Here is a 20,152-nt window from a genome sequence, read left to right as displayed (position 1 = left end):
AGGTCACCATCTATCATTTAACCTTTCACTGTGGTCCTTACAGATTCACATCTGTATTCCAGTGCTTCATGATATTCGGGTTAGAGCACATGTCAGTGATGCTTTCAATTACTGACCAACTTTATACTTGATGAGTCGCTGTTTAGGTAGTGCAACAAATCTCTATCATAAAAATATTCAACTAATGTCAATCAGAAGAATGAATGCTCCTTTACATATCATGTACAATAAAACAGTTTATATTTTGACCAACAAAGTCACTCAAAAACTCCACTTTGGTTAGCATGACCTGACACCAGGTTTGAAAAGTGGGTCTGGTTTTATATTTGAATCCAACTTGGATCTCATAATGGAATCGTGGATCTCTTTATGGTTTGACTCCTTGTGATATTGGATTCATATCAAGATCTATTGATTTTCATGTGGAAAAAAAATAATAGGTCAGGTTAGATGTCATTTTGATTTGTATCCAAATATATTGGTTCAACTAAACCCAACCATATCCGTTTCAGCCCAAATTCGAATCTATACTACCTAGAGTTGACAACATGGATCACATCGGGTTGAGACTGAGGTCAAAACTCAAAAGCCAATTTTGGGTCTCTATTAACAACCCATAATTGTTATATCATAACCCACTTAGCGGTGATCAAATCAATAAGTATGCTGATGAAGGTTCAACACATACTTATTGGGGACCTACTTCTTGGTTGTATTTAGGGCTGGTAATTGAATCGAGCAGTCAAAAAACTCATTCATAATCGGTTCGTATAGCTGGCAAGCTAAGCCATGAGCAGCTCATTTAGCTTAAAACACAGGGTGTTCAGCTAGACTCATCACAAGAGAGCTCGTATAGATAAAAAATATATTTTTTATGTATAATATATATTTTAAGTATAATATATAAAAATAATAATGCATAAAATATATATAAAAAGAGAAGAAAGATGAATGCAAAACATATACATATATAAAATATAAACTATTAAGTATAATATATAGATTCCATGTATAAATAATATGAAATGTTTTTACATGAATCAACTCGTCTCATTCTGAAACAAGCTGAGCTCAAGCTCGACTCCGCTAAAAACAAACACAAGCTAAGCCACGAGCTTAATCTACTGGTAAACAATCTGAGCCTGAACATGACCTGTTACTGCTGTATTCATTTAGCTACACTTGGCTTTTAATCAAATGAGATAGCTGGATGGTTAGTTTGCAGTATAAACAAAAGGTCTCAAGTTCGAAACCTTTGGGGGTCTGCCTTAGCTTGCTTGTAAGAAAAAGAATAAAAAAATTAGAACTTTGACTGGTCATAGCGATTGGACTAGTCAAGATCTTTTGCCTGACAGCCCTCCATCAAATCATCTGCCAAATCACCATCAAATCTATGGATTTACACTATTTCTTAACCAAAGATATGACAGGAGTCACAGGACACACTGAAGGGTGATTTTGTAACTTCACACTTTGAGTGTTTAAACAAGAGTTTCAGTAGAAAAAACAGTAGGGGCAATTTTGTCATTTCAAAGGTGGGAACAGCCCGGAAGGCAGGAGTTAATAGATGCCCCCCATTTGCCAAACATCAAGATTCTTCAAAATCTTAAAGCTTCTTTAAATGGACAAAAAGGTAATAGATGGCCACCAAACCTGGTGGTCACCAAAATACGAAAATTTGACGGTTTTAGTTTTTTTTTTGTTACTTTTAAATGACATTATTACCCTCAATAATACTATCTCCGGGGTCCGTTTGGGTCCATGGATCTTGTTCAGTGGTCCGAAATAGCTCTACCCACAATGCACTAAAACAAAGGAAGAAGTACAGACTACCGATTGGTTTCCAAGATTTAGCAAACTTGCATGCTAATAGAGGTCTGGAATCTGGATGGCTCATGTCCATTGTAAGCGGGTCTGAATTCGGGTTTGGAGGCTTGATATGAAATCCAGATCCAGTTAGCATCTTGCACTTAATGGGCTTAATTGGGGTCCATTGATGTATAACATTATGATACTCTTGACATTATTAAGTTGGAAGATTGTTTTGTCATTATGAGAAAATCTTTCATTCTGAGAAACGGTTCGACGACCTGCCCACTTAATTAAGGTTTATTTAAATTTGATCTTTTCAGGGTAGTTAACAAAAAACTGCCTAAGTTATTACAGCTATTTATGAAAAACTGCCCAACATTTGGATTATTACGTTTAACCGCGCACTGTTTTCTCAAACCCAGTTTGAAGTATAAAATGGCATTTTAATCTATTTTTTCTTATAAAAACAGTTCATCAGTTTTTTTGTTAAACAATTCAACAATGAATTAGGGATGGCAGTGGATCGGGGAAAATGGAGCCCCGCTCTGCCTCACCCCATTTGGATCAAGGATGGAGGACATGAAACAGGGATAGAAGTGGGGATAGAGGTTTAAATCAAAACCCATACAGGGACGGAGGTGGGGATGGACTTACGTTTTTCTCTGCCCATCCTTGCCCCCATCCTCGATCCCCATTAGTAAAATGCTAAAATACTCTTTAGGGATGATGGCAGTGGACTGAGGGAAAATGGAGCCCCACCTCGCCCAGAGCTGTACCTGTGTTTTATGCGGCCTGAGGCGGAGGGAAAAAATGGCCCCCCTATTAATAGTAGAAGTTCGGGGGCGGGCCTTAAAAATGGGCCCCTAAATTTTTTTTTTTTAGGCTCAGGGGCCCTGAGGCCCAAGCCTCATTGGCCTCTTTACAGGTCCGGCTCTGACCTCGCCCCATTTGAAGAGAGGATGGAGGACATAAAACTTGGATGGAGGCAGGGATTAAAATTACGATAAAAACCCATGTAGGGATGGAGGGCAAAATTTGAGACTGGGTAGGGGTGGAGACCTTGGCTCTCGGCGGGGATTAAAGTTACGATAAAAACCCATGTAGGGATGGAGGGCAAAAATTTGAGACGGGGTAGGGGTGGAGACCTTGGCTCTCGGCGGTCCACTGCTATGCTTACAATGAATGCATTTTAATTACTCTTCTTTGTTTTATTACTGAGAATCTCTCTAGGGGGACCTCAAGGGTTTTACCAACAGCCAGCTAATGTAGAGTCAGTGATTAAAGGGTTTGGAGGGTTGTCCTTAGATTATCCAGAAAAGAAAAAATTGTCTCTCATCTAGTTCATTGAAATAAAATCCGAGGTCCGCTTTGCTCATCAAGGAATACACCTAGCATTGGCCTCATGGCAAGGCATGCACATATGAATTTTGAACTCGTGATGTTCGGCCAAATTGGTGAGCTCATGATTTCCCACTACCACATGAGTGGAACCCTTGCCCCAAAGGGGTTTGTTGCAGTGGAATAGGGCCTAGGCTGCTAGGCAGGCAGCCTAGGTTCAAATCTCATAGGCATCACCTGTTGCGCAAGCCGAAGCGTGGTGACTACCTCGCAGCAAGGGTAAGCACACAGAGTTTTATGCTCCCAAGAGACACTATAGGCAGAGCCAACGCAGCTAGGTCTACGTTTCTTGGGGTGGTTTCTCCGTGTAAGTATAAAAAAAAAAAAAACAAGAGTGGAACCCTTATGGGTTTTAATTACTTTATTTTAACTAAAAAAATGTCCAATAATGATTTTAAGACCAAGCGTCACATTGAAACATAAATAATTAAAACAAGGGAGTAAATGTAATATATGAAATACTAGGTGTATTTTGTTATAAATAGCTGATAAGTTAGGCAGTTTTTTTGGTAACCTATTGGATTTTCCCCCCTTATGTGAACCCTTAAAAGGTAGCCGGTTGGGTCTTGTTCAAGTGAAAGCAATCTAATTGGATCTAGCATCATATGATTTGGACTTGGATTGTGGGACCCACACTCTTTATCTCTATCGGATCCAAAACTTCTTTTTTTGATAAATATCCTATCCAAAACTTGATTTTCTGTTACTTTCATCCTTTTAGCTTTTTCTCTTACCAAGCGTAAACAGGTCCAGATTATTCGGATATTTGACCCAGAACCGAACCATTGGCTGTCCCTGTGCCTTATGCCACTGATGCACCGGTGACCAAACAACGTGAGCAGTGGTTACGTGAGCAAGGCGCTTATATAGCTTTCATCAGCTTGTGTCATGCAAAGGGGGACAATCGATTAAACGTGTATGGATTCAATATGATTGCACAAAAATTGTGCATTAAGTACCCGATCGCCCTCCATCAGGTCTTGTCCCAGAGTGACAAATATCATGAGATTTATGAGAATCTCGCGATAATATCGTGAGAAATTGCCTGAAAGCTTAAAACGGCAATTTCTCGCAAGATTTCGAGATTTATGAAAAAACATAAATACCGTGATTTAAATGTGATATTTATATCATGTGTTTTTATTTTTAAATAATTTTTATTAATATTTTCTTATAAAAAATATTTTTTATATTTTTAAATAAAAATTTTTATTGTCGATATTTTGCAAAAAAAAATCAAGATTTATGGATTTTTTTTAATTTCTCAAGTTTTTGAAAAAACGAGAAATTGCCAATAAAAACGTTTGTCACTATGCTTGGGCCCCACACCCTTGTCGCATGATGGAGGTTCATCTGGTGCTTAATGCACAAATATTTGTGCAATCATATATATTGCACCTGATCTTTTCACCTGAAGATCATCTCATGCCAGGTACATGAGTGGCAGATGTACGTAATCACAACGCATCCCTTAAAAAGACGCCCGTGGCCATGCTTCATCCATGTCCCTACAAAATATTAATGATTGACCTAACTCTAACTTTATTTAGCTGAGGTGCATAATCATTGACATGTATGTATTGTAATGGCATGCCATCAGGTTAGAGTGTCAGAGCTCCTTTGAATGCATGATCTCAAGATGAACGGCATCCAAACCTCACTTTGATGGGCCACACTCTTTTTTCCGATGCCTTTCTGGTTTTGGATAGACCACACCAGAATGCTTTAAAATGAACAGCTAACAATGAGTCTTATTCACTGTTTGGTGAGTGTGTTCATTTTTTAATATAAACCACATCTGCTGTTGGACCCCACAAGGCCGCACACCAAAAGTGAGCAACCTCATTGCACCCGATCCGCCCTAAAAAAACTCATTTGGGTTCAAACTATATGGCTCTTTGAGAAGGATGGTAAACGGGTTGGATCTTTGAGTCGAAATCCATATCATGACAAGGCTGAGGTAAACGAGTTGAGCACAAGCAAGCTCATTTTATAAAAAACTATACTTTTTAAAAGTTGAAAACAATAGAATTTGGACCCTAGCTAAACCTACTAAGTCAAGCTCAAACTAGCTCATTTGCAAAATAAATAATTGTTTCAAACTTGTAAGCAATATAATTTAAACTCTAAACTTATTGCTTGCAGGACAAACACTTCAACCTTTAATTCTATAATATAAAATATATTTATAGTTAACAAATGAGCCAGTGTGGGGAGAATTGGTTGTTCGTGCTCAAGCTTGTCGAGCCTATTTCATGAGTTCAAATGATCTTTTTATAAGTCGAACTGAGCCTAGCCACGAGCAGGTCGTTTCCCAGCCCTAGGGCTAATGGCCAACTTGGTCAAGCTTGGGGTTCAAAGTGAACCTAGTTTGGTAGGTCAATTTTAAAGATGAGTACTCAGAGTTGAACCAAGTCTAACTGGCTAAGTGGACCCATTCATGATCCTATCAGATGTTTGGATGACTCGACACCCATTTAAGTAGACCGGACACTTCTTTGCTTATGCATAGCCTCTCTTTATACAACCACTAGGTTAGGTTACCTATAACATAAAATAGATATTGTATCTAGATAATAGCAAACAGGGGTGTCAACGGGTCTGGTTTGGTTCGGACTCAGGTGAAACCAGATCCAGATCTGATTTGAGATGTTGTATCATATTCGGATCTGATTCCAATTGGACCCATCATAAGATAAACTATACCCGGATCCTATAAGGATTACATGAACCAGACCCCCGGACCATACCTGATAAATTTATATTTTTTTAATCTTTTTTACATTGAAAATTTGAGGATCTTAGTCAGAACTTGGGTCGCGCCTAGGTCTGGTATGAAAGTTCACAAGCCGTACCCGGCTCCATATATTAATCGGACTCTTCGGGTCCGGCCCAGATTCTATTAAAACCTTCTTATTTATCACCAAACCCTGACCCTATATGGTTTGGTACGGGTCAGGTCCATGTCAAACCCTACCCATTGACACTCCTAATAGCAAAGCGACCTCCCTTTGAATAATGGAGAAGGAAACAAATAAAATACTGATTGTTGCTCCTCAATATAATATTTATAATGATGTCAAAATGTTACGCTAAGGGTTCATAAAAATGAAATTGAATATTTTTGGGGAATGCATTGAAAGAAAATCAATTTTCTATCATTATTGGCCTACCCTAGGTTGCTGTGGACTTAAAAGACTGGAGGTTTGGCACCTCATGTGGATACTCGTAGGTATAGTTCATGCTTGAGCTCCATTATGTGGACTTATTAAGGTATGAGTAGGGATGTCAAATTGTATCAGGTTCGGGTTGGATATCTAACCGAATCTAAATCTCATTAGTCGATTTGGTAAAAGCAAGTACGAATGGATTACGTTTGGTATGTCATTTTACATCCGAATCCGAATCTGATGGATTAATTGACTCGGTTGCATATAAAATATATTAGATTAGCTAATTGGGTCCCGATTTTTATATTATCTATTTCCATATGAATCTGATTAGGTCAGGGGCTCAGCAGTGCATAGATCTGAACCGAATCTAACCCATTTACATTGCTAGGCATGAGGGAGGCCGGGTCAGGCTTGGTACGGACCCAGGTGGAACCAGACTCATCCCGGATTTTGATATTATCTTTTTCCATATGAATCTGATTAGGTCAAGGGCTCAGCAGTGCATAGATCTGAACCGAATCCAACCCATTTACGTCCCTAGGCACGAGAGAGGCCGGGTCAGGCTTGGTACGGACCCAGGTGGAACCAGACTCATCCCTGATTTGAGATGCCAGTACCGGGTCCAGACTCGGGTCCGACCGGGCTCACCATAAGAGAAATCATACCCAGACCCTATAAGGATTACATGAACCAGCCTCGGACCATGCCCAGTAAAATAATATATTTTTAACCTTTATTAAATTAAAAAATTGTGGATCTTAGTCGAAACTCAAGTCAGGCCTGGGTCTGATATGAAATTTCACAAACCATCCCTGCCCCCATATATTAATGGGACCCTTCGGGTCTCAGATTCTAAAATGACCTTATTTATGGTACTGGTCGGGTTCAGGTCAAACCCAACTCATTGACACCCCTAACCTCTGCACACCACCTGGACCTGTGGCCCTACCAGACTCCTTATTGGCATAATGACATTTTCTCTCTCTTCAGGATCTCCCTGTAAATGCGAATTGAAAGGAGGCATACTTTGGTAATTTCAGGGAATGATGCCCAGTATGTTGGAAGTAGGGATGCACAACAAGCCAAGCTAGCTTGGGCACCGCTAGGTCTGAGCTCGTTCCAAAAATAAACTAACCAAGCTTGAACAGAAGTCCAGTCTCAGTGTGGAAAAATGAGTCAAGCTTGATCAAATTGTTGAGCTCGATTAAGCGCGGAGCATTGGTCTGTTTTCTAAGAAGTTTTGCTTGAAAATTTTTCTTGTTAAATCTGGCAGGTTTTTATTATATGTATAATTTTGGGGCCATATTATTCTCGAGTTAAAGTATGGTTTAATGGTGGGTCTGTTGTGCTTTATTGGAAGAGATTTGAGAGATCAAAACTCGTCTATTATGGCAATTTTTTTGTTTTGTTTTTGAATAATGGTCAAGCTCATCTCAGCTCGAGCTCAGAACCGAGCCAATCCTGAACAATGTTGTTCAAGCTCAGCTCCAAGCTCAAGCCGAGCATGAACATATATATGCATTTTGAATGCGAGTCAAGTTAGAACAGCTCAGGCTCGGCTCAAACCCTGCTCATGTGCATCTCTAGTTGGAAGATACGATGGGTTCATGTGAAAAGGTTTAGAATTAATTGAACCCATGTGGTAGGTGGATGCCATCATGTCCATGGACATTGTGAGATGTCAAGGGAGGTGGATGCATCAATTGAAATGGATTAATGGCATTGCATTTAAACCATGCCTAACTTTAAGGTGTACAGCATTCATTATATCTTTTAACTGCTGTATCGTCAAAATTTATAATAATAATAAAAATAGGTACAAGGAACGATATTGAAATTTCGGGATAATATAAAGAATGAGCACTAGATCTAGACCTAAGATTGGGTTCAGAGTTCATATGGAGGGACCATGACCCACCCTTTCCACACACCCGAACCCCTCTTCCATTTATGGTTGATCGACCAATTCCAAGGCCAACCACACAATTTGTATTTTTCAGATAATATAATAGCGATCTAGCTTTCTTTTTTGCGACACTTGGCTTTTGTCGCAATCCTGAATCATCATCTCCATTCTGGTTCACTGTAGCTGTTGGTGACTGTAGTTGGACTAAGAGACCAGCGTGGTAGAGGCAACAGAAGTAAGGTCGGTGTCCGTGGGAGGAACACCATCAACGCCTTGTTGTTTGTGTGCAACCGGCAACTAGCCATGGCTTGTGGATAACGACCCTGCACGAATAGCAGAAGGAATGGATGATGGTATTCTGCTCGCCCGAATATCGACCTCCATTGCTTAGAAGTTGGTATAGTTATAGGAGATATATAGATGATCAGTCCCATGTAAACTACTTGATGGTGCAAGCGAGTTTCCTTTTCTTCTCCCGATGCTTCATGCACTGTGACTGGTACGTAGTCCAGCCATCCTGGTCCATCCCCATGGCCTTCCCTGCGTCACCTCTTACTGTCGTAAAGAGGTGAGGATGGCATCGTTTCTCGGTCATGACCACACCATGAACAGTGCAACATGGCCAGGTTGTTTAGGGTTGCCCAAATCAGTCACCACCAACCCTGCGATGTTGGGTGGACTTTCTGCATCAGCCGTAAGATTGTTAACAATAGAGATAATATCGGGCACGATAATGGGCTGAGCGATAATATCAGTCACGATAATAGGGCTTTCACAAGAGGCTTGGATAGGATCAAATGTGAAGCTGGTTACAAACAAGATCACGATAAGATCGGCATTGATACCGGGACTCTCACAAGAGGTTTTGATATTGACAAGTGTGAAGTTGGTTACGATGGAAACCGCGATAATATCGGGCACATCAATGGGACTCTCATAAGCGATTCTGATAAAGGCAAATGTGCAACCCGTTACGATAAAGATCATAATGGAACTTCAGCAGACGGTTATGCTAGAGCCAAATGTAAGATGAAGTCTAAGATTATCGATAATACCAATATTATTGATAATCTCAATATCACAAGAGAAGGAAACACGTGTGAGGCAAATATTGTGGAGACCAAGATTATCGATAATCTGAAGATTGTTAATAATATCAGACGAAAGGATAAGTCGGTTAGACGAGAAGAATATCAAGATAATATTATCAAATGTAATGGTATTATCAAATATACAAAAATGAAAAATCTAGATGATCGACTAAGAGTAGTCGACAATCATGTAATATCTTTAAATAGTAAAAAACTGCACATGTAAAGTATTGAGTGGAGTACCGTGGATGTAGGTTATAGTTGACTGAAGCATGTTAAAATCGTGTGTGCATTCTTTTTTTTTATGGTATCAGAGCTTCTTTGCATCCTAGTTGATTGAAGTGTTCTTCTCAATGGCGTTAACATCCACCGACTACTCTATCAAGTTCCCGTACCCCTTCAACCTGAATGTAGCAAATTTTGTCATAATCAAACTCAACCACTCGAACTTCTTATTGTAGAAGACACAATTGCTTGGACTCATTGAAAGCCAAGACATGATTAGTTTTATAGATGGCGAAACTCCCATCCCAGTTCAAACCATTGATTGCATTCCAAATCCAAAGTTTATTGCCTGAAAAAAATTTGATAGGCTGCTGCAAGGATGGATCATGGGCACCCTATCTGCGAAAGTGTTGGGTCTCGTCGTTAACCGCCAAACATCTAGTGAGGTATGAAATACTCTCATCAAGGCCTTCGCTCATGTTTCAAAGGAAAGAGAATTCCTGTTGACACACAAGTTGCAATCATACTGAAAGAAAAACCTCTCGGTAAATAAATATGTCAATGGGTTCAAAAAAATTTGTGTTGAACTTGCAGCTATTGGCAAGCCTGTGGAAGATGAAACTGTGGTATTTTGGCTTCTCAATGGGCTTGGCCATGAGCATGATGCCTTTATTACAACTATGCTGAAGCTGCCCATTCCCTCATATAATGATGTTGACGGCCTGCTTCAAGGGTGTGAAACTATGTGCACCATTCATGAAGAAGGTGTGAATGAAAGCTCTGCCTTCTTTGGGCAAAAATTTACCACTCTGAAAAATCAAGTTAACTCAAAGCAACAGTTTAGCTCAAAAGAACTTGGCTTTATTAAAGCTGACTAGGGTAGTAGTCGATTCAATCAAAATAAACCTAAATCTAGTTTTAATCAACCAAATGCTAAAGGCAATCAAGGAAAAGAAAAAGGGGTACTATGTCAAATATGTAGAAAAATGAATCACAGTGCCTTCAATTGTTACCATTACTTTAATCATGCCTATCAAGTTGAAGATGTCCCACAGGCTCTTGCCGTCATGAAACTTGCTTATAGTCAAGATCAAGAGTGGTTTCCTGACATAGAAGCTACCTTGCATGTTACTGCCAATCCAAGTAATCTTGAAACCTATTCCAAGTACTATGGGTAAAATAAAATCATTGTTGTAAATGGTGCTAAATTAAATATCACTCATGTTGGGTCCACAAAAATCAAGAATGGTGACCATTTTCTTCTCCTGAATAATGTTCTGGTCGTTTTTTAGATTAAAAGGAATCTGGTATATGTAAGTCAATTAACCTCTGATATGCCCTGTTTATTTGAATTCTCATCTGATGGTTTTGTGATTAAGGACAAGTGGATGGGCCGACCGGTGGCGACAAGGAGTAGAGTAAGAGACTTGTATGGATTCGACAACTCAAGGAATAAGGTTGATCAAAAGAAGCAAGTTTTCTTTTCTTCTCGGTTTAGGAACTCAAGTTGGAAAGCCTGACACCAACGACTTGGGCATGTGCATGCACAAGTTGTTGATTTTTTTAAAAAAAAAAAATTTTATTTTAATAACATCAAAGTCCGCAAAAAGCACCATATGTGCAAGCTGTTAAATGGGTAAAATAAGTATACTGCCATTCCTTTCTGCTGATGATCATTGCACAGAGTTGTTTGGAAAAGTCCATTATGCTTTTTGGGGACATGCTCTTGTTACTTTTCATCAAGGTTTCAGATTTTACGTGATTTTTGTTGATGAATATTCTCATTTTTCTTAGATGTTTCTCCTATGACATAAATCTAAATTATGTAACAAATTCATTGAGTTTCACAAGTATGTTCAAACTTAATTTGAAAAACAAATAAAGATTTTTCAAACCGATGAAGGGGGTCAGTTCGGGAGTAATGAACTTAGGACTTACTTTAAGTCCAAGGAAATTGTTCACTATAAAAGTTGCCCAAAAACTCCAGAACAAAATGGTATGGCTGAACAAAAACATCGGTCCATCACTGAACTATGGTTGACCATATTTTTTTATGCGCAAATTCTAACCTGATTTTGGGTTGAAACCTTTTTAACGATAGGATGGATCATCAACCAACTACCTGCGCCAAATTTATCTATGAAAACTCTATATGAAAAGGTGTTTATGAAGAAACCAGATTATACAAGTTTGAGAGTTTTTGCTTGTTGATGCTTTTCATACTTTTGAGATTATGCTAACAACAAATTTGATCCAAAAATGTTCCCATGTGTTTTTCTAGGCTACATTGATTACCACAAGGGCTACCATTGTTTCTTTCCTCCCACTTGGCGGGTTTATACATCTAGACATGTTTTTTATGAAAATATCTTTCTCTATCATAAACCTAGACTACTTTTTCTACCAACCAACATGGAAGTGAGCTCACAAGTCTAGATGAGTGGTCCGCCAACACTGACCTCACATTGGTGGATACTCATGACTCACTCAATCCAAGAAACGTGACATGTTACTCTACATATGTTGCTCTGGTCCCTCCACATGAACAACCTCAAACCGATTTGGTTAGTGTCAACTCTATGGATTCTCGGTCGTGTGATCCTTCTGGTGCCAACCAGACAGTTGCAAATGATAACAGTGTTGATGGCACTTTTGTCCCTTGAATCCATCATATGGTCACTCGTATGCAAGACAACATAGTAAAGCCCAATCCCAAATACTTTCTTGCTCTTTCTGTGCCTCTAGAACCAAAGAGCCTCAAGGTTGCCCTTGCTCATGATGGGTGGCGTGAAGCTATGTGTAAGGAGATGCATGCTCTTCATCTCAATGACACATGAGAACTCATGCCTAAGCAGCTCGGCATGCATATCATTTGGTGCAAGTGGGTTTATAAAATCAAAGTTAAAAGTGATGGCTCTGTCGAATGGCTCAAGGCTCATTTTGTTGCTAAAGAATTTGATCAAATACCAGGCATTGATTTCTTGGAAAAGTTTTTCCCAGTGATCAAACCATCCACAATACGGATTGTTCTCACCCTTGCCTTGTCTCATGGTTGGGATATTCGTCAATTGGATGTTAAGAATGCCTTTTTACATGGTCATTTGAATAAAACCATGTTTCTTGATCAACCTCTAGGGTTTCAAGATCCTCAACGGTCGGATTTTGTTTGCAAACTAAAAAAGGCCTTGTATGGGCTCAAGCAGACTCATCAGGCATGGTATGATCGGTTTGACACATTTTTGCTCTCTCTTTGGTTTCTTCTCGAGTGTTGTTGATCCATCATTATTCATTTGCAAAAGTGGATCCATGATAATTATTGTTATTCTTTATGTTGTTGATAATATTTTGACGGGCAATGATTCTCAGTTTCTTTGCCAGTTCATCTACATTGTCAGCCAAGAGTTTGCCATGAAAGATTTTGGATTCTTGCACTATTTTTTAGACATTAAAGTTCACTGGTTCGTCGAGGGTCTATTCTTGAATCAAAGGCGTTATGCCTATGAACTTCTTGACAAAGCTCAAATGGTTGGCATTAAGCCTATTTCAACACCCATGGTGGCTCATGTTACTGGCACGACGGATGGTGACTTACCCTTTTAGGATGCCACATTTTATTGAAGTCTGGTTAGAGGTCTTCAATATCTCACTATGACTCAACCAAAGATCTTCTTCAATGTTAACTATGTTAGTCAGTTTATGCAAAACCCAACCAACAATCATTTTCAAATGGTTAAGCAGATTCTTCATTTTGTTCACAACACCATTGATCATGGAATCCAGTTGCTCTCCAGCAAATCATTGTCCTTGTATGCTTTTTTTTATGCTGATTGTGCAGGATGCCCCGTTACCTAGTGCTCCACCTTTGGCTTCTGCACATTTCTTGGGAACAATTGTATCTCTTGGAGTGCTAAGAAGCAACCTACTATTGCTCGATCCAGCTCAGAAGCTAAATATCGTTCTATGGTATCTACTACTGTTGGATTGATGTTGCTTATGTTTCTTCTACATGACTTGGGCATTTTCCTCCATCAATTGCCTGTTTTATACTGTGATAATATTTTGGCCCTCAAGACTACCATGAAGCCCGCCTTTCATTCTCACATGAAGCATGTTGAAATCGACTATCATTTTATTCGAGAAAAAGTTACTCAGGTGACTCTCATCACTCGGTATGTGCCCTCGTCAAAACAACTTGCCGACCTTTTTACCACGCCCTTGTCATGCACTCACTTTCTTGATCTTTGTGTCAAACTAAGTCTCTCTGCTCTGACTGCAACCAGTTTGAGGGGGATTGTTAACAATAGAGATAATATTGGGCATGATAATGGGATGAGCGATAATATCGATCACGATAATAGGACTCTCACAAGAGGCTTCAATGGGATCAAATGTGAAGCTGGTTACAAAAAAGATCACGATAAGATCAACAACGATACTGGGACTCTCACAAGAGGTTTTGATATTGACAAGTATGAAGTTGGTTATGATGGAAACAATGATAATATCGGGCAAGTCAATGGGACTCTCATAAGAGATTCTAATAAAGGCAAATGTGCAACCTGTTATGATAGAGATCATAATGGAACTTCACCAGACGGTTATGATAGAGCCAAATGTAAGATGAAGTGTAAGATTATCAATAATCTCAATATCACAAGAGAAGGAAACACATGTGAGGCAAATATTGTGGAGACCAAAACTATCAATAATCTGGAGATTATCAATAATATCAGAGAAAAGGATAATTCGGTTAGACGAGAAGAAGATCAAGATAATATTATCAAATGTAATGGTATTATCAAATGTATAAAAGTGAAAAATCTAGATGATCGACTAAGAGTAGTTGACAATCATGTAATATCTTTAAATAGTAAAAAACTATGCATGTAAAGTATTGAGTGGAGTATTGTGGATGCAGGTGATAGTTCACTGAACCATGCTAAAATTGTGTGTGCATTCTTTTTTTTTTTTAAGATATCCTCACTCTTGTATTCGATGGTTGATGGAGTCGAGCACTGTCTAGGACCCAAGTCGAGGCCCATGCTCTTGAAGAGAGGCAACACGTCCTGCCATAAGAGGCCACCAATCTGCACACACCTAACCAATGCAGGTAGCCAATCTTCCATGAAGGTCTTATTGTCCATCTTCTATAAGGTTATATGTTCCCCCCCGGAACACGCAGGTATGTGTTCTCGGATTTGAATGAGTGCCACGTATGTAAGCATGTGGGGTGTGTTTCCCTATGTATGTCAACATTACTTAGCATCAGAGTCTGTTGTGTTTGTAAAGACTTAAGTACCCTTTCCCGCCATTAGCGTCATAAAATGACATTTTGAGTAAATGACAAAAATGTCCTCCCACCAAAAAGGGTTAAAATCATCATCATTTTCGCCCTAAGGAGTAAACTCCTCTGCTTTAACAAGAGATCCTCGCAATATGTCACCCTAAACATTTTGGATCACCGTTTGATGATGCACCATCTGCTGTAATAGGATCTCCCTTTAACGACGCAGCCTTTGTCGTAGTCTGCTGCCACGGGAGCACCCTTTGTCGTCGTCTGCTACCGTCAGAGCACCCCTTTGTCATCGTCTGCTACCGTCGGAGCACCACTTTTTGTCGTCTGCTATCGTCGGAGCATAGTCGGAGCATTGTTGCCACCATCGGCGTCATCTACCTTCTAGGTGTTTCTCCTCCACTATCGGAACAACAAAACTTGTGTCCTTTTAGAGAGTTTTGTGTAAGGTCTTGTTATGTAAATAAATCAATTTGTAAATCTGAATGCTAAATCTTACAACTGGTTGTACTATTCATGCTAAATAACACCTATTTTCATATTGAAACAAATCGATTTGTACCTATCCACCTTCTGGGCATCGAAAAATAGTTAGCACGATTTGTTCGTATGAAGGCCAAACATTACAACGATAAATACTTATGAAGGCTAAATTTCTACAATGATTTGTAAGTTTGAATTTAACAATGATTTATACATTTAATGCAGTAGCGATTTATTTGATGCAGCAACGATTTATACGTTTGAAGCAGTAGTGATTTACGATTTATAATTCATAATTTATACATTTAAAGCAGTAACGATTTATACATTTAATGCAGTAGCGATTTATGATTTACAATGATATGTACTTATGAAGGGTTCGATTTTTACAACGATTTGTACGGTTGAAGCAGTGATTTGTATGTTCGATGCAACAACGATTTATACGTTTGAAGCAGTAGTCATGTGTTTTTAATTTATGAAGTTACCACGATTTGTACTTAAGTTTGCTAAATTGTACTACGATGTTTACTTATGAAGCCAAAACGTTATAAGGATATGTACTTATGAAGGGTGTGATTTGTACAATGATTTGTATGTTTGAAGCAACAACGATTTATACGTTTGATGCAGTAGTGATGTGTAATTATGAAGTTACTTCAATTTGTACTTAATTTTGCTAAATCGTACTACGATGATTACTTATGAAGTCAAATATTGTGATGACTTGCAATGTTGGTGATTGTGTAATGAATGTGATAATTTGTAATAATATATATTTGGAGAGGCGGTTGTAACATATAATGCTGCGGTTAAATTTATGTGTTTTGCAGGTTATCATTGACTATAATTCGTAAGCCAAGAAAGCCTTCGCCGTTGGAGGGGATGACTCTTGCAAAAATCATACGCCAATCCAATATATATGAGGATTATGTAAAGTACCAAAATATAATGAACATTGAGAATGGAAAAGACAAGAACAAATTGTTGGATATTTATTATGTGGAGCATGATCCATCAAATATTGAAGATGAAAAGCAAACAAAGAAAGATGAGGAAGGACTAAGGATGACAAAGAGAAGGAAAAGCAAAGGAAGAATGAGGAGAATGAAAACTATGCACACTATGAGGCAAAAGGATTTCTTCCTGCTGACCATGCAAAATTAAATCTACATGCACATCACTCTTCATATTATCTGTCATGATCGTCAATTATGGCTGACATATACGTCATTGCGTAAATCACATAAATCATCAACCGAAATCCAGATCTCACAAGGTATATTGATTTTTGACAACGAGCGGGATGTGGAACGGCATTTATTGTTGAAGCCCAAATGTTATAACTATATGTACTTATGAAGGGTTTGATTTCTACATTTGTTTGTATGTTTGAAGCAACGATTTGTACGTTCGATGCAGCAATGATTTATACGTTTAAAGCAGTAGTCATATGTTTATGATTTATGAAGTTACCACGATTTGTACTTAAGTTTGCTAAATCATACTACAATGTTTACTTATGAAGCCAAAATGTTACAAGGACATGTACTTATGAAGGGTGCGATTTGTACGTTTGAAGCAACAACGATTCATACGTTTGATGCAGTAGCGATGTGTAATTATGAAGTTACCTTGATTTGTACTTAATTTTGTTAAATCGTACTACGATGTTTACTTATAAAGCCAAATATTGCAACGACTTGTAATGTTGGTGATTATGTAACGAATGTGATAATTTGTAATAACATATACTTGGGGAGGCAGTTGTAACATATAATGATGCGGTTAAATTTATGTGTTTTGCAGGTTAGCAATGACTACAGTTCGTAAGCCAAGAAAGTCTTCGTCGTTGGAGGGGATGACTCTTGCAGAAATCATACGTCAATCCAATATATATGAGGATTATGTAAAGTACCAAAATATAATGAACATTGAGAATGGAAAAGACAAGAAGAAATTGTTGGATATTTATTATGCGAAGCCTAATCCATCAGATATTGAAGATGAAAAGCAAACAAAGAAAGATGAGGAAGGACTAAGGATGAAGAAGAAGAAGAAGAAGAAGAAGAAGGATGACGAAGAGAATGAAAAGCAAAGGAAGAAGGAAAAGAATGAAAACTACGCGCACTTATGAGGCAAAAGAATTTCTTTCTGCCGACCATGCAAAATTAAATCTACATGCACATCATTCTTCATGTTATCTGTCATGATCGTCAGTTGTGGCCGACATATACGTCATTGCGTAAATCGCATAAATCGTCAACCGGAATTCAGGTCTCACATGGTATATCAATTTTTTACAACGAGCAGGATGTGGAACGACGTTTACTGTTGAAGCCCAAATGTTACAACGATATATGCTTATGAAGGGTTTGATTTCTACATCGATTTGTACATTTGAAGCAACAATTTGTATGTTCGATGCAGCAACGATTTATACGTTTGATGAAATAGCGATTTATACTTGTTGACGATAGCAATTCATGTGACAACTATTTAATTACAGGTACGAAGCTTTGAAGCGATTTCCATAGAAATCGCTAAATGAGCAACGATTTGAACACCAAATGGCCACCTCATGTCGCTACAATGTAAATTCCTCCCGCACAGTTTTCAATTACATACTACAACATCTAACCTAAACCTAAACTCTAACCATAAACCCTAAACCTTTTATCCTAAACTCTAAACCCTAAACCTTTTATCCTAAACTCTAAACCCTAAACCTAAACCTAAACCTAAACCTAAACCTAAACCTAAACCTAAATCTAAATCTAAATCCTAACCCTAAATCCTAAACCCTAAACCTTAACCCTAATCCTATACCCCAAATCCTAAATCCCTAACCCTAAGCCCTAAACCCTAAAACCCTAAACCCTAAACTTAAACCCTAACCCTAAAAGTAAACCCTCAATTTATATGTTGATTCTGTATATCGATTTATAAGCTACCAACATGAATTTTCATATCGATTTGTATGATATTTGATCATCGATTTGTGTGATACTATGATAATATTTTTGTAACAAAGGCAAATTGATTAAACATTACAACGATTTTTAAGATATCAATAGGAATTGCCATATTGATTTAAGATATTGTTTTGATTCTTAATATCGATTTAAGATATAATTTTGATTCTAAATATCGATTTTTAAGATATCAATACGAATTTTCAAATCGATTTAAGATATTGTTCTGAATCTTAATATCGATTTTTATGTTGATTCTTAATATCGATTTAAGATATTATTTTGATTCTTAATATCGATTTAAGATATTGTTTTGATTCTAAATATCGATTTTTAAGATATCAATAGGAATTTTCATATCGATTTAAGATGTTGTTTTGATTCTTAATATCGATTTAAGATATTGTTTTGAATATAAATATCGATTTTGTAAGATATCAATGTGAATTTTCAAATCGATTTAAGATATTGTTCTGAATCTTAGTATCGATTTCTATGCTGATTCTTAATATCAATTTAAGATATTGTTTTGATTCTTAATATTGATTTAAAATATTGTTTTGATTCTAAATATTGATTTTTAAGATATCAATAGGAATTTCCATATCAATTTAAGATGTTTTTTTTATTCTTAATATCGATTTAAGATATTGTTTTGATTCTAAATATCAATTTTTAAGATATCAATACGAATTTCCAAATCGATTTAAGATATTATTCTGAATCTTAATATTGATTTCTATGCTGATTCTTAATATCAATTTAAGATATTGTTTTGATTCATAATATCGTTTTAAGATATTGTTTTGATTCTAAATATTAATTTTTAATATATCAATAGGAATTTTCATATCGATTTAAGATGTTTTGATTTTTAATATTGATTTAAGATATTGTTTTGATTCTAAATATTGATTTTGTAAGATATCAATACGAATTTCGAAATCGATTTAAGATATTGTTCTGAATCTTAATATCAATTTCTTTGTTGATTGTTAATATTGATTTAAGATATTGTTTTGATTCTTAATATCAATTTAAGATATTGTTTTGATTATAAATATCAATTTTTAAGATATCAATAGGAATTTTCATATCAATTTAAGTTGTTGTTTTTATTCTTAATATCGATTTAAGATATTGTTTTGATTATAAATATCGATTTTGTAAGATATCAATATGAATTTCCAAATCAATTTAAGATATTATTCTGAATCTTAATATTGATTTCTATGTTGATTCTGGTTATTGATTTAAGATATTATTTTGATTCATAATATCGATTTAACATATTGTTTTGATTCTAAATATCGTTTTTTAAGATATCAATAGGAATTTCTATATTAATTTAAGATGTTGTTTTGATTCTTAATATTGATTTAAGATATTGTTTTGATTCTAAATATCGATTTTGTAAGATATCAATATGAATTTCCAAATCGATTTAAGATATTATTCTGAATCTTAATATCAATTTTTATATTGATTGTTATCAATTTAAGATATTATTTTGATTCTTAATATTGATTTCTATCCTGATTCTGTATATCAATTTACAAACTATCAACAGGAATTTCCATATCGATTTGTGGCCGACAAAGACGTCATTGCGTAAACCGCCTAAAATGTGAACCGCTTAAACGTATATGTTATTTTATTATAAAATCTTTGGCGGGTCCCATAAGCTTTAAGCTCCTTTGCTATAAAATGAGATCCTTGCAATATTTTCCCATAAACGTTCCACAAAAAATCTAACGCTTTGTCTTCTTTCGCCGGAGCACCCTTTGTCATCTTGG

This window comes from Nuphar pumila, chromosome 4 (genome assembly GCF_984573655.1).
Source record: "Nuphar pumila chromosome 4, dmNupPumi1.hap1.1, whole genome shotgun sequence".
In the NCBI taxonomy this organism is placed as follows: domain Eukaryota; kingdom Viridiplantae; phylum Streptophyta; class Magnoliopsida; order Nymphaeales; family Nymphaeaceae; genus Nuphar; species Nuphar pumila.
The sequence above is the reverse complement of the archived record's forward strand: the minus strand, read 5'-3'. Positions refer to the sequence as shown.